The following is a 14,316-nucleotide window of genomic DNA, read 5'->3' as shown; positions in this document are numbered from 1 at the left end:
TCCCCCCCACACACACACACAAAGTGTAGACCAGACTTTAGGTAAGTGATGCTTTGATTTGCCTGAATGCTCAGGCTTCCCTTTCACAGCTAATTTGCGCGTATTGTCTCTTAGATGGGTCACTGCATACAGATCTGTGCAGGAAGAGGTTAGATCTGCCACTGACTGTCTTGGTATCCTGCCCTGCCCTCCTGGGCACCCATAAATCAATGGGTGAACAAGATATGCAGGATTTGAGCCTGAGGGAGGGCAAAGTCTCACTGACTGTGGTCTTGTGCTACTGTTGGTGAGCTACTATTGGTGTTCCCTGTATTCTGGGGCCATGCAGGGGCCTGCCTGCTCTGTGGTATTAATTAAAAGCAGCCTCGGGGCTACTCTCACTTGCTTCTCATGATCCCTCCAGTGTTCTCCTGTCATCCTCCACCTCCAATCTGTCCCCTCCACCTGGGGCTAGGGGCAGAGTGGATGTAATGCACTGGGCAGCAAACCCTTGAGCAAGTGGGCTTTAGCAGAGGACTGTTTCCACCCACTTTAAGGCCCCTCTGTGCTGCCAGAGCAGGGTAAAGCCCTTAAAGTATAGCTAGGTATTTACACTCTCCCATGTAAAAGGGAGATGCAAACGAACCCTTCTAAGAAAGAGCTGCTGGAATCTGTTGTATTGAGGTAAATGTTATGGAAGGTACTGGCTGCGATTTTGCTTTTGGGTTAGAAATGGGCTCAACTGGCATCAGAGGGGCGGACGCTTCGTGCTGTGTATGTGCTACAGCTGCATCTAGGCATTTATATGCAATTGCTCACAGCTGAAATCTTCAGCAGCTGCATTTGTACCATCCGGCAACCCCACCCTCTGCCTTGACTTACACATGGGGCTGGGCGCTGAGGGGAGCAACCCCGAGACCTTCAGAAAAATCAGTGCTGCACACACAACATAACTGACCCAAATCCACCAAAGCCAGGAACCAGAAAGCATCATCCACCAGTTCATGCCCCTCTATGGCTTCACCCCCATGTACCCACCTTAGCCCAAACATGGTAACTTTACCTCTGCTCCCTGGAGACGCCAGCCTTCCACTCTCCACCTTTACCAAACTATCCCTCCTACCACAGCACACTGCTGCAGCCGGCAGTCACAATTAAGAGCTGGTAGAGTTTGTGCCAGTAGAACTAGTTCATTTAGGGAGGGAATGTATTCTCCCCCCCCCCCCCCAAAAGTTAAATTGATATAACCCGTTTTGTGGCTGCCATTAGGGCACAATATTGCTTAGTCCTGTAGATTTAAGGAACTAAATCAGTGGTTTTAAAATATTTTTGGCTGTGTGCCCCGTTCCAAATAATGTCGTCTATTGCGTGCCCCTATCTGAGATAGGAAGAGGCAGCGTGGGGGAGAGAGGCAGGGTTACGTCTCTGCCTTCCGTTTCACAACAGTTTTTAGAGATTTTCAAACGGGGGGACATTCCCGTCCCCGGGGGTGTGGAGGAACATTCAGGAGGGTGAGCAGCCCCATGCGGCAGGGCTCAGGGAAGGACTGCCACCATAGGTGCCAAAAAATTAGTGGGTGCTCTGCACCCACTGGCAGCCAAGCTCCCCTCACCCCTGCCCCACCACTTCCTCCTCCTCCCCCCCCGAAGCGCACCATGTCCCCGCTCCTCAGCCTGCCTCCCAGCATTTCCCATCCAGCGGCCACCAAACAGCTGTTTGCATGCTCTGGGAGGGGTGTGGAGGAGTGGGAACATGGCACACTCAGGAGAAGAGGTGGGGCTGGGGCAGGGATTTGTGGAAGGAATTGGAATGGGGCAGGGATGGGTTGGAGTTGGGGCAGGGACTTTGGGGAAGGAGTTGGAATATGGGAGGGGTCAGGAGTGGGGGTGGTCAACACCCATGGAACAGAGGGGAAATCAGTGCCTATGACCCTCTCCTCCACCCTCTTGACTCACCTCAGTGGACCACCCAGCCTGCCTGGATTGGGGGTGGGGGAATGCAACAAAAAATTGTAACTCATGGTGGGGGCGGGCCTCAGTTTAAAAAGTTTGAAAACAGCCACCTAGCAGTGTTGTTCACCCCTCCCCTAGATATTCCTCTGCACTCCCATACGGGGCAGGCCCCACAATTTAACTCCCCCACAACTAAGCTATGCCAATAGAAACACCCTTATATGTGTCTAGCAGTGTCTGCAGCAGGGGCTGCGTAGTTATAACTACAAATTTCTAACTAAGCCCTGTTCTACACTACGAGTTTAGGTTGAATTTAGCAGCATTAGATCGATTTAACCCTGCACCCGTCCACACGACGAAGCCATTTTTGTCGACTTAAAGGGGTCTTAAAATCGATTTCTGTACTCCTCCCCGATGAGGGGATTAGTGCTGAAATCAACATCGCTGGGTTGAATTTTGGGGTAGTATGGACGCAATTAGACGGTATTGGTCTCCAGGAGCTATCCCAGAATGCTCCATTGTGACCGCTCTGGATAGCACTCTCAACTCAGATGCACTGGCCAGGTAGAGAGGCAAAGCCCTGTGAACTTTTGAGTTTTATTTCCTGTTTGGCCAGCGTGACAAGCTGATCAGCACAGGTGACCATGCAGAGCTCATCAGCAGAGGTGACCATGGAATCCTAGAATCGCTACAGAGCTCCAGCATGGACCGAACGGGAGGTACTGGATCTGATCACTGTATGGGGAGATGAATCTGTGCTATCAGAATTCCGTTCCAAAAGATGAAATACCCAAATATTTGAAAAAAATCTCCAAGGGAATGAAGGACAGAGGTTGCATCAGGGACCCGCAGCAGTGCCCATGTGAAACTTAAGGAGCTGAGGCCAGCCTACCAAAGAGCCAGAGGGGCAAACGGATGCTACGGGTCAGACAGACATGCTGCTTTTATGATGAGCTGCATGCCATTCTAGGAGGATGCCCCTACAACTACCCCACTCTTGTACACGGACTCCTGCAAGGGAGTCTCACGCAACAGAGATGAGGATTTTGGGGACGAGGAAGATGAGGAGGAGGTTGAAAATAGCGCACAGCACGCAACCGGAGAAACCATTCTCCCTGACAACCAGGAACTGTTTATCACCCTGGAGACATTACCTTCCCAACCCGGGCTCCCAGACCTTGAAGGTGGAGAAGGAACCTTTAGTGAGTGTACCTTTGTAAATTTAATACATATTTTAAAAGCAAGCATGTTTAATGATTAATTTGCCCTGAAGACTTGGGATGTATTCACAGCCTGTAAAGCTACTGGAATGCAGTCAAGCAACATCCGTTCTTTATCTCTCTGTGTTATCCTCAAGAGAGTGATATCATTCATGGTCACCTGGCTGAAATAGGGGAATTTTATTAAGGGGACATTCAGAGGTGGCCGTTCCTGTTGGGCTGTGTGCCTGTGGCTGAAAAGAAATCATTTCCACTGTTAGCCACGTGGTGGGGGAGGGGTGAAGCGATCATCCCAAAGAATTGGGTGTGAGGGGGGGTTTAGTTGGGTTTGTGCTGCAGGCTAACCTGAAAACCGCAGCCGCTTCTTTTAAATGGTCAGCCCAACTCTCCCTTTTTTTCCTCCCGCAGCTGCAAATGTTACAATGATCCCCCTATCATCTCCATCTCAGAGGCTAGCACAGATAAGAAGGCGAAAAAAACGCATTTGCAGTTAAATGTTCTCTGAGCTCATGCAGGCCTCCCACACTGAAAGAGCCCAGCAGAATGCGTGGAGGCAGACAATGTCAGAGTCCAGGAAAGCACAAAATGAATGCAAGGACAGGAGGGACACACGAGAGGATAGATGGCTGGAGCAAGAGGAGAGGTGGTGGCAGCGTGATGAGAGGAGGCAGGATGCAATGCTGAGGCTACTGGAGGATCAAAGTGATATGCTCCGGCATATGGTTGAGGTGCAGGAAAGGCAGCAGGAGCACAGACCGCCTCTGCAGCCCCTCTGTAACCAACCGCTCTCCTCCTCAAGCTCCATAGCCTCCTCACCCAGATGCCCAAGAATGTGGGGGGTGGGGGGTGCCTCCAGGCACCCAACCACTCCACCCCAGAAATCTGCCCAAACAACAGAAGGTTGGCATTCAGTAAGTTTTGAAGTACAGTGGGGCCTTGTCCTTCCCTCCTCCACTACCCCTCCTGAGTTACCTTGGCAGTTATCCCCCTATTTATGACTAATTAATAAAGGATGCATGAATTTGAAACAACAATGACTTGCTTGCCTCTGCAAGCAGTGATTGAAGGGGGAAGGGGAGGGCGGTTGGCTTACAGGGAAGCAGAGTGAACCAAGGGGCTGGGTTTTCATCAAGGAGAAACAGAACTTTCACACCGTAGCGTGGCCAGCCATGAAACTGGTTTTCAAAGCTTCTCTGATGTACAGCGCATCCTGCTGTGCTCTTCTAACTGCCTTGGGGTCAGGCTGTGCGTAATCAGCGGCCAGGCGATTTACCTCAACCTCCCACCCCGCTATAAACTTCTTCCCCTTACTCTCTCAGATATTGTGGAGCACACAGCAAGCGGTAATAACAATGGGAATATTGGTTTTGCTGAGGTCTAACCGAGTCAGTAAACTGCGCCAGCGTACTTTTAAACATCCAAATGCACATTCTACCACCATTCTGCACTTGCTAAGCCTATGGTTGAACAGTTCCTGATTACTTTCCAGAGTGCCTGTGTGTGGCTTCATAAGCCATGGCATTAAGGGGTAGGCTGGGTCCTAAGGATAACTATAGGCGTTTAAACATCCCCAATGCTTATTTTTTGGTCTGGAAAGTAAGTCCCTTGCTGCAGCCATTCAGACACACCACAGTTCCTGAAGATGCGAGCATCATGTACCTTTCCCGGCCATCCCACATTGATGTTGGTGAAACGTCCCTTGTGATCCACCAGTGCTTGCAGCACCATTGAAAAGTACCCCTTTCGGTTTATGTACTGGCTGCCTTGGTGGTCCGGTCCCAAGATAGGGATATGGGTTCCGTCTACTGCCCCACCACCGTTGGGGAATTCCATTGCAGCAAAGCCATCCACTATGACCTGCACATTTCCCAGAATCACTATCCTTGATAGCAACAGCTCAGTGATTGCGTTGGCTACTTGGATCACAGCAGCACCCACAATAGATTTGCCCATTCCAAATTGATTCCCGACTGACCAGTAGCTGTCTGGCATTGCAAGCTTCCAGAGGCCTATCGCCACTTGCTTGTGAACTGTGAAGGCTGCTCTCATCTTGGTATTCTTGTGCTTCAAGACAGGGGAAAGCAAGTCACAAAGTTCCAATGAAAGTGCACTTATGCATGTGAAAGTTTTGCAGCCACTGGGAATCATCCCAGACCTGCGACACTATGCGGTCCCACCAGTCTGTGCTTGTTTCCTGGGCCCAGAATCGGCGTTCCATGGTATGAACCTGCCCCATTAACACCATGATGCTTTGAGAGAAGTCTGTGTCCATGTCCTCATCACTCTCGTCACCGCGCTGCTGTTGCCTCCTAGCCTGCTTTTGCAGGTTCTGGTGCTGCATATACTGCAGGATAATGCGCATGCTGTTTACAGTGCTCATAACTGCTGCGGTGATCTGAGTGGGCTCCATGCTTGTCATGGTATGGTGTCTGCACGAGAGCTGAGTGGCAGTGGAAGTGTGACGATGGTTTGCAGCCTTACTGCACTGTCTGCTGCCAGCAGCACCCAGGACATGACATAGCAGTGGCTGAGCTGAGTGGGCTGCACGCTTGCCATGGTATGGTGTCTGCACAGAAAAAAGGTGCGAAGCGATTTTCTGCAGTTGCTGTCACAGAGGGAGGGGCGACTGACAACGTGAACCCAGAACCACCCACAACAATGTTTTGGCCCATCAGGCGTTGGGAGCTCAACCCAGAATGTCAATGGGTGGTGGAGACTGCGGGAACTGTGGGATAGCTACCCACAGTGCACTGCTCCTAGAGTCGGTGCTTGCCATGGTACTGTGGACGCACTCCGCTGACTTAATGCACTTAGTGGGGACACACACAATTGACTGCATAAAATCACTTCCTAAAAAATTGACTTCTATAAATTTGACCTAATTTTGTAACGTAGACATACCCATAGTTGCAGTGGCACAAAGCCTGGGTAGCCCAGCCCTGCGGTGTTAGAAATCAGTCATTTGGCAACGGGGGGAGGGGTAAGAGTTAAGCTTGTTGCCTGTAGTGTACAGTGGTTGTGAGTAGGGTACAGTGTATGGCTGTGAGTGGAGAAGGAGACAGCATGTGGTAGTGATGAATTAATTTTTCATTTCTTGGCTTTGGTGGGTCTCTCTCAGTTGAGTTGTGTTTTAAGTTGCCTTCCACTGCAGTGTTTCCTTGTCAACTAGTGCGATTGTGCTCTCGCTGCTCCTTCCCCAGTCCAGTGCTGGACAGGGCCCCACAAAAGTGAGACAAGCCAGGCACACAGCGGGGCTTAATGAGGTCCCTTCTGCCCCAACCCCTGTCTCTCTGGGCCTGGATAGCCTTGTCTGAACCAGGCCTACCTAGGAGAGGCATCCCAGCTTGCCTGGGCTGCATCAGGAATAGAATAGAACGGGAATACAGGACCTCGTACAAATAGGCGAGACCTTCACAGCTAAGTATCTAGGATCTCTTGGGGGGTGATGGGGTCAGGCCTAGCCTAAGGGTTGATTATCACCAGGTGTAAGATTTCCCCTACCCAAGGTTCAACATCTGTGGGGAGGGTTGGGGGCTATAGTGGTGTGACGCAGTAGGGAGCGGGGTGGATTGACCTGGGAATGTCATCTAGTTTTACTAGGACTGTCTGCATGGGGGGATGGGAGAGCAGGGGATGACTTTAGGTGAGGGACGGTACCTGAGCTAGGAAGGGGGGGTGGGGCCAGTCTACACCTTTCCCCGGGAAACGGGACAAGAGAAGGGAAGGGCAGAGCCTGCTGGAGGGGTTTTTGGTTTCAGTTTTGAGTTGGCTGGGAAGAGGCAGGGAACCCCCAAGTCTGGGGTCTAAGCTCCTTGCCTCCCTGAGGAACCTGGCTGAACCTACAAGCTCTGTTTTGGACTGTGTTCTTGTCATCTAGTAAACCTTCTGTTTTACTGGCTGGCTGAGAGTCGGGGTGAATTGCAGGAAATGGTGGGTGCAGGGCCCTGACTCCCCCACACTCTGTGGCAAGTGGTCATTGCATGCTCCTTACAGCCATGCCTCTGGATGCTTTTGGGTGCCTCATCCAGCATGAGCCAGGCAGACAGGTTAGCACAGGCTGCCTGGTGGGTGTGGGGAGGGATAGCAGCCACTTGGGGGGCAAAGGAAGAGAACGAGCAGCCAAGTGAAAGGAGATGGGAAGAGATTCAATTAGCAAATTCACCATGTGGGCGTGCTGAGGTCAGTGCTCACTCAGCAGGTAGCGAGCTTCCCAGTGAGTCACCCCCTGCTCCCTCCAGCACAGTGACCTAAATGAGAGAGCTTGCAGGAGAGCTGCCAACTCCTGATTTCCTGGCTGTATTTAATGCTGCCACATGACTTTCCTCGCTGGTCACAGGCACCCAGCCAGGCTCCGCAGGGCTTAATCTCCGAGCTGTGCATGGTTCACAGCAGTGTTACACAGCTGCAGCCTTCCTGTACATCTGCCTTATTCACACCACCTGACTCCGCTCCTCCCCGCCCCGGAGAGAAATCCGCCTTAGCCAAGGTGAGGTACCATGCAGCTGAACAGGGGATGTATATGTGTGGGAGTAACAGGGCTGGACCAGGGTGCTGCATCCCTGATGAAACCCACATCTTTCCTGCCCCCCCGGGCCAGCCTTGAGCAAGAGGTGCCTTCCACTTGTAGCCTTCAGCAGGGCGGGCAACTGATGAGGCAACACCTGGTGGCAGCCCCACATCTGGAATGGGAGACGACTGAGTTACCTGTGTCCCTGCTCCCTTCCAGCCGGACCCTCGGCCACGTTCCCTGTAAGCTGCATACTGAGTGGCCACCCAGGAGTGAGTGAAGTGCTGTGCAGAGCTGCTCACATCCAGCAGGCCAGTATTCAGGTGTGCCCCTCCCTCCCCCCCACTGCTTTGCAGCCCTCTGCCTTGGAGGCCCTGCTGCTCCTGTGGGCTGGTCAGAGTGTGGGGGAGGAGGGGGCTGATGTCAGGGTGTCCATCTCCTCTGTACACCAGCAGGGAAGACAGGACAGCCCAGCTCAGGACTCTGGGCACTGCAGGAGAGGGTCTTAGGTCTGAATGCTGTTCTGGGCGGTGAGTGCCTTTACTCCAGAGACTTCCCTAGTACACACAATCTCTGTCTGTCTGTCTTGTGCACACACACACTCTCTGTGTTCTCTACACACACTGTGTGTATAGAGAACATACACACACATACAGTGTCTCCCTACACACACACATACAGTCTGTGCGTGTGAAGTCTGCATGTGCGTGCACACAGTCTGTTCTTTCTACACACACTGTCTCTCCACACACACACGGTGTGTCTCTACATCACACACACCAGTCTTTCACAGTCACCTCCCAACACATACTTGTGTTACTGTTGTTACTTCTTGGTACTTCCTGCAATGCACTTAGATGCTCTGTAATTTTATTCATTCAAAGTATGTTAGTGTTTTGACTGGTCTGTGCATTTCATAATTTTTTATTTCTCTTACATTTAAATTTCGTTATTTGAGTAGTGAGTTCTAAATGCCTAACTTGTCCTGGCTGGAGTAATCATCCCTGTTGGAGACTTTTAAAAATATATATTATCTCTAGGTTATTTTGTTTCTAGTGGTGGTGCACATCCACATCGTCCCTTGGTGCGCATAACAAAATGTATTTGGCACATCGATGGAAGAAACAGAGAGACCATTGGTGCAGACATAGCCTAAACATCATGGCCTGAAGGGACAATAGATTTATGGCTTATTACAAAATCTATAAGCCACTTACAGCCCCCGCCCCTTCCCCCTTCCATGACTAGAGAGATGTTAATGGGCCACTTCACCTGGAATGGTCCCCTGAAATGTGTGTTAACTACTCCCACTAAATGATATGTTCCACCTTGCGTTTAGCTGTGACACCGTTTAGTACCTTTCCCAGCCCTGAAGAAAAGCCTGTGTGGCTCGAAAGCTCACAGCAGATCTTACCTCACCCACCTTGTCTGTCCTTCCTGCAGGTCCATCACTGCTTTAGGATTTTGTCTGCAAAATCCAGGGCTCCTCATGTGCTTCAGTGTGTTCCCTGGCGCACGCTGCCAGCTGCAGAGAACTCACCCCTCAGATACTGCCACTGTGTTTCACTGCCACTGAGCGAGGCTGAATGCATGTTACGTTGAACGTGTGTGGAACTTTATTAAACCTGTGCACTGCTCTGGCCAGGTGGCTGCATGGCTTCCTGCCCAATTCCTCGCATTCCCTGCCTGCCTGGTGTCCTGCCAATACCAATCCCTCCAGGGAGCATGGGCCCTCTGGCTCCAGGTCCCCTGCTTGTGATACAGTGTCCACACTTAAAAAAGAATGTTGAAAAATTGTTACAAGGCCAGAAAAAAGCTACAAGAGCAACTAGCGGGCTGAAGAACTTGACTTGCAGTCTAAGTTCCCGCTAAGCTGTGCGGCCACCCAGCAGTCAATCAAACGCCTCCATGGACTGCTGTTCTGCTCCTGCCCTCTGCCTTGGGGTGAGCCCCTGGGAGTCTCCAGCTTGCGGTGAAGAGCAGAGTGAGGGCACAGGAGAGAAGCTGATGTCAGGGTATTTCCCCCCCCCCCCACCCATGGGAGGGAAGGAACACAACAGGCATCACGAGTGGGAGGTGGGATGGAGCTTGCTGGTGGCTGCTACTGTGTCTGAACAAGCAGCCTTCAGCCTGGTGAGTGCCAAGCTACTTAACAGGGCAGTGTACTTAAAGGGGAAATGTGTGCGATTGTGTTGCTTTCCTCGCACACCCACTCCCCACTGTGAGTCTAACGCGCATACCACACTGTGTCATGCACCCCCCACACACCACCATGTCTCTCACACACTTACCCCTCACTGGCTCTTTCAAACTCTTACATAACACACTGTTTTTCTCTCTCACTCACACACACCCCACACTGTGTGCCACTCTCTCACACCCACAACCCACAGATAATACAAAACCAAGATGTTGAGAACATATCAGGAATCAAAGGAGATGAAATTCTTGAAATGCCTATACATGAATGCAAATGGAAACAAATGAGGAATTGGAATTGTATATTTATGAGCATAAATTGGATCTGGTTGATATTATTAAAATCAGGTGGGATAAGTCCCATAAGTGGATTGTTAAAAATCAGTGGTTATAACCTATTTAGGAAGGCTAAAGTAGGCAAAAAGGGAGAGTAAGTGACACTCTAGCAAAAATGGCATTACTTGTTTCACTGACACCCCCCAGGAAAATGACCTTGAATGCTTATAGCTCAGTGTCCTAACAGAGAAAACACAAGATGGGGTATTAGTTGGTGCCTGCTGCAACTCACTAGGGAACAAGATGGCCAGCTCCTTATGCACCTATCTAGTTGGCAGGGACCTCAGGAGGTCATCTAGTCCCACCCCCTGCTCAAAGCAGGACCAATCCCCAGACAGATTTTTGCCCCTGATCCCTAAGTGGCCCCCTCAAGGATTGAACTCACAATCCTGGCTTTAGCAGGCCAATGCTCAAACCAACCCAAGAGGGAGGGATTTTTAAGAAAAAAAGCTGCATGCTGATGAGGCACTTCAATTGGAGTGACAAAAGCAGGATGTCTCATACTGCCAGTATTAAAAAGTCCTTGCAATTTCGCAACATGATAGATGATGGTTTCCTAACTCAAAAGGTGTTGCATTCAGCGTGGAGGAATTCTGTATTAGACCTGGTCTTAACAAATCAAGAGGAACTGATCATAGAACTAAAAATGGTCGCTTAAGTACAAGCGATTGACTTGATCACCTTTATAATGTGTATGCAGAATAAAGTACTGTGACAGACCCAGGCCAGTGGGGTGCAGGAGTCTGGTAGAGGGCAAATATACTGGCCACTGGGTGAGTAGTTTTCTGTTCCCTGAGTGACCAGAGCAGGGTCTGCACTAGAGTAGTCAGGAACTTGCTAGAACCAATTAAGGCAGACAGGCTGATTAGAACACCTGCAGACAATCAAGGCAGGCTAATCAGGGCACCTGTTTTAAAAGGAGCTCTCTCCAGTCAGATGGGGAGGAGCCAGAGGAGAGGAAGTGTGTGAGAGGAGCTGGGAGCAAGAGACACAAGGAGCTGAGAGTGAGAGACTGTGCTGCTGGAGGACTAAAGAGTACAAGTGTTATCAGACACCAGGAGGAAGGTCCTGTGGTGAGGATAAAGAAGATGTTTGGACGAGGCCTTGGGGAAGTAGCCCAGGGAGGTGTAGCTGTCACACAAGAGGCACTATAGACAGCTGCAAATCCATAGGGCCCTGGGCTGGAACCTGGAGTAGAGGACGGGCCCAGGTCCCTCCCCAAACCTCCCAACTCCTGATCAGACACAGGAGGAGTTGAGCCAGACTAGGGGGGAGATCACTTGAGTTGAGCAAATCTGCCAATAAGCGCAAGACCCACCAAGGTAGAGGAGGAACTTGTCACAGTACAGACCAGTAATTATATATATATATATATATATATATATATATGAGTGAGAGAGAGTTGGTACTTTAAAGTGACCAGTTTCCCAAAGCTGGAAACAATTATGAGCCAAATCATCTGGAGGATGAATTTAATCAGAAAAATGTGAATGATAAATGGGAATCAAGAAGCCACAATCAAGGAAGAACGCTATACTGATTAAAAACCAATCTCATTTAGAGGGGAAATGAAGGCAACTACCAAAAATAAATATATAACAAAAAGAAGAAAGGGGAAGTTGATAGCAATGAATATAAAGCAGAACTTAGGAACTGTAAAAAATTGATAAGGGAAGCAAAGGGACACGAGGCAACATCTATGGCCAGGAGACTGAAAGACAAGAAGGAGCTTTTGAACTATGTTAGGAACAAAAAAAAAATCCTGACAATGGTATTTGTTCATTAGTAGATGGAAATGGTAAAATTATCACTAATAATTCAGAAAAGGCAGTGGTGTTCAATAAATATTTCTGTTCTGTATTTAGGGGAAAACAGATGATATAGTCTCATCATATGGTGATAACCCTCCTTCCAGTCTACCACCACCTCAGGATAGAAGCTACTAAATTCAAACATTCTTAAATCAGCAGGTCCAGATAATTCTGGATCCAAGAGTTTTAAAAGCGCTGGCTGTAGAGCTCACTGGGGAAGGTCCTGAAGACTGCAGCAGCGATAATGTTGTGCCAATATTAAAAAAGGGTAAAGGAGATCACCTGAGTCATAAGCCTGTCAGCCTGCTAATGATCCTCTAGAAAATTAATAGAATGGCTGCTATGGCACTTGATCAATAAACAATTAAAGCAGGGTAATAAAATCAATGCGAAGCAAGAGGAGTTTATGGCAAACAGAGCCTATGAAACTAACGTGATACCTTTTTTGATGAGCTTACAAGCTTGGTTGATAAAGGTAATAGTGTTGACATCATATACTTAGACTTCTCTAAGGCATTTGACATGGTATTGCACAACAATGTGACTAAAAACCCAAAAGATATTCTTAATGTCGCACACATTAAATTGATTAAAAAGTGGCTAATAGCTAGGTCTCAACATGTAATTATAAACAAAGAATCATCATCTAGTGCAGGGGCAGGCAGCCTGTGGCACCTGTGCCAAAGGAGGCACAGGACCTGATTTTCAGTGGCACTTACACTACCCAGGTCTGGTGGGGAGGGGAGGGGAGGGGGCAGGGGCTCTGCATTTTAATTTAATTTTAAATGAAGCTTCTTAAATATTTTAAAAACCTTATTTACTTTACATACAACAATCGTTTAGCTATATATTACAGAATTATAAAAAGAGAGCTTCTAAGAATGTTAAAATGTATGACTGGCACTTGAAACCTTAAATTAGAGTGAATAAATTAAGACTCGGCACAGCACTTCTGAAAGGTGGCCAACCCCTGATCTAGTGGGGGGAGGGGGTCTCACAGGGATTTGCTCTTGGCATAGGCCCTATGCTAATTAATATTTTTATCAATGAGCTGGAAAAAAAACATAATCAGTAATAAAATGTGATGACACAAAAATCAGAGGAATGGTAAATAATAAAGAGGACAGGTCACTAATTTACAGTGATCCGGACAGGCTGGCAAACAGGGCCCAAAAAAAATGTGTTTTAATATGGTTAAATGTAAACGTATACATCTGAGAACAAAGCATGTCGGCCATATTTACTGGATGAGTGATTCTATCCTGGGAGGCAGTTATCTGAAAAAGATTTGTGAGTCAAGGCAGATAATCAGCTGACCAGAAGTTCCTAGTGCAACACTGTGGCTAAAACAGTGCAATCCTTGGAGCCATAACCAGGGGACTCAGATAAGAGTAGAGAAGTTATTTTACCTCTGTATTTGACACTACTATGAGCGCTGTGTCCAATTCTGGGGCCCACCATTCAAAGAGGATGTTGAAAAACTGGAGAGGGTTCAGAGAAGAGCCATGAGAATAAGGATTAGGAAACATATGAGAGACTCAAGGGGCTCAATCTATTTAGCTTAAGTGAAGGTTAAGGGGTGATTTGATAACAGTCTGTAAGTAGGTACAAGTATTTAATACTGGGTTCCCCAATCTAGCAGAGAAGGGTGTAACACAATCCAATGCCCAGAAGTTGAGGCTAGAAAAATTCATGCTGGAAATAAGGCATAACTTTTAAATGGTGACAGTAATTAACCATTTGGACAATTTATCAAAGGTCATGGCAGAGTCTACATCACTGACAATTTTTTCAATCAAGATTGGATGTTTTCCTAAAAGATATGGTAAAGGAATTATTTTTGGGGGGGGAAGTCCTGTGGTATACAGGAGGTCACACTACATGATCACAATGGTTCCCTCTGCCCTTGGAATCTATTAAAATACCAGTAGCTGACTATGTGTATGTAGCGAGGCCTGGCGTGTTGGTTTCTTCCAAGTTATTCCTGTGTAACAAGCCCCAAGTACATCATCAAAGACACATTTTCAGATGAGATTTTTAAGAGGGATGTTGCAGAGAGACAAGGTGGCTAGTCTTCCTGGCAGGTTCAGAGGTGAAGGCTGTGGCAGGGATTGTGAGGCTGAGGTCAGATTGTGAGGAAGGGCCGAGACACACAGTGGAGGAGTTATATCAGGGTGACTGGCACAAGACTATGGTGGAGGTGTAAGCAGAGGTCTGTTCTGGACTGGCTCCAGGATGAATTGGGATCCTGTGGAGGTGGTTGTGGATGGGTGTGACACGTTCTTTGCATTCTCTAAATACTGACACACGAG

The sequence above is a fragment of the Chelonoidis abingdonii genome, chromosome 11 (genome assembly GCF_003597395.2).
Source record: "Chelonoidis abingdonii isolate Lonesome George chromosome 11, CheloAbing_2.0, whole genome shotgun sequence".
Lineage (NCBI taxonomy): Eukaryota > Metazoa > Chordata > Testudines > Testudinidae > Chelonoidis > Chelonoidis abingdonii.
This window is presented reverse-complemented; position numbering follows the sequence as displayed.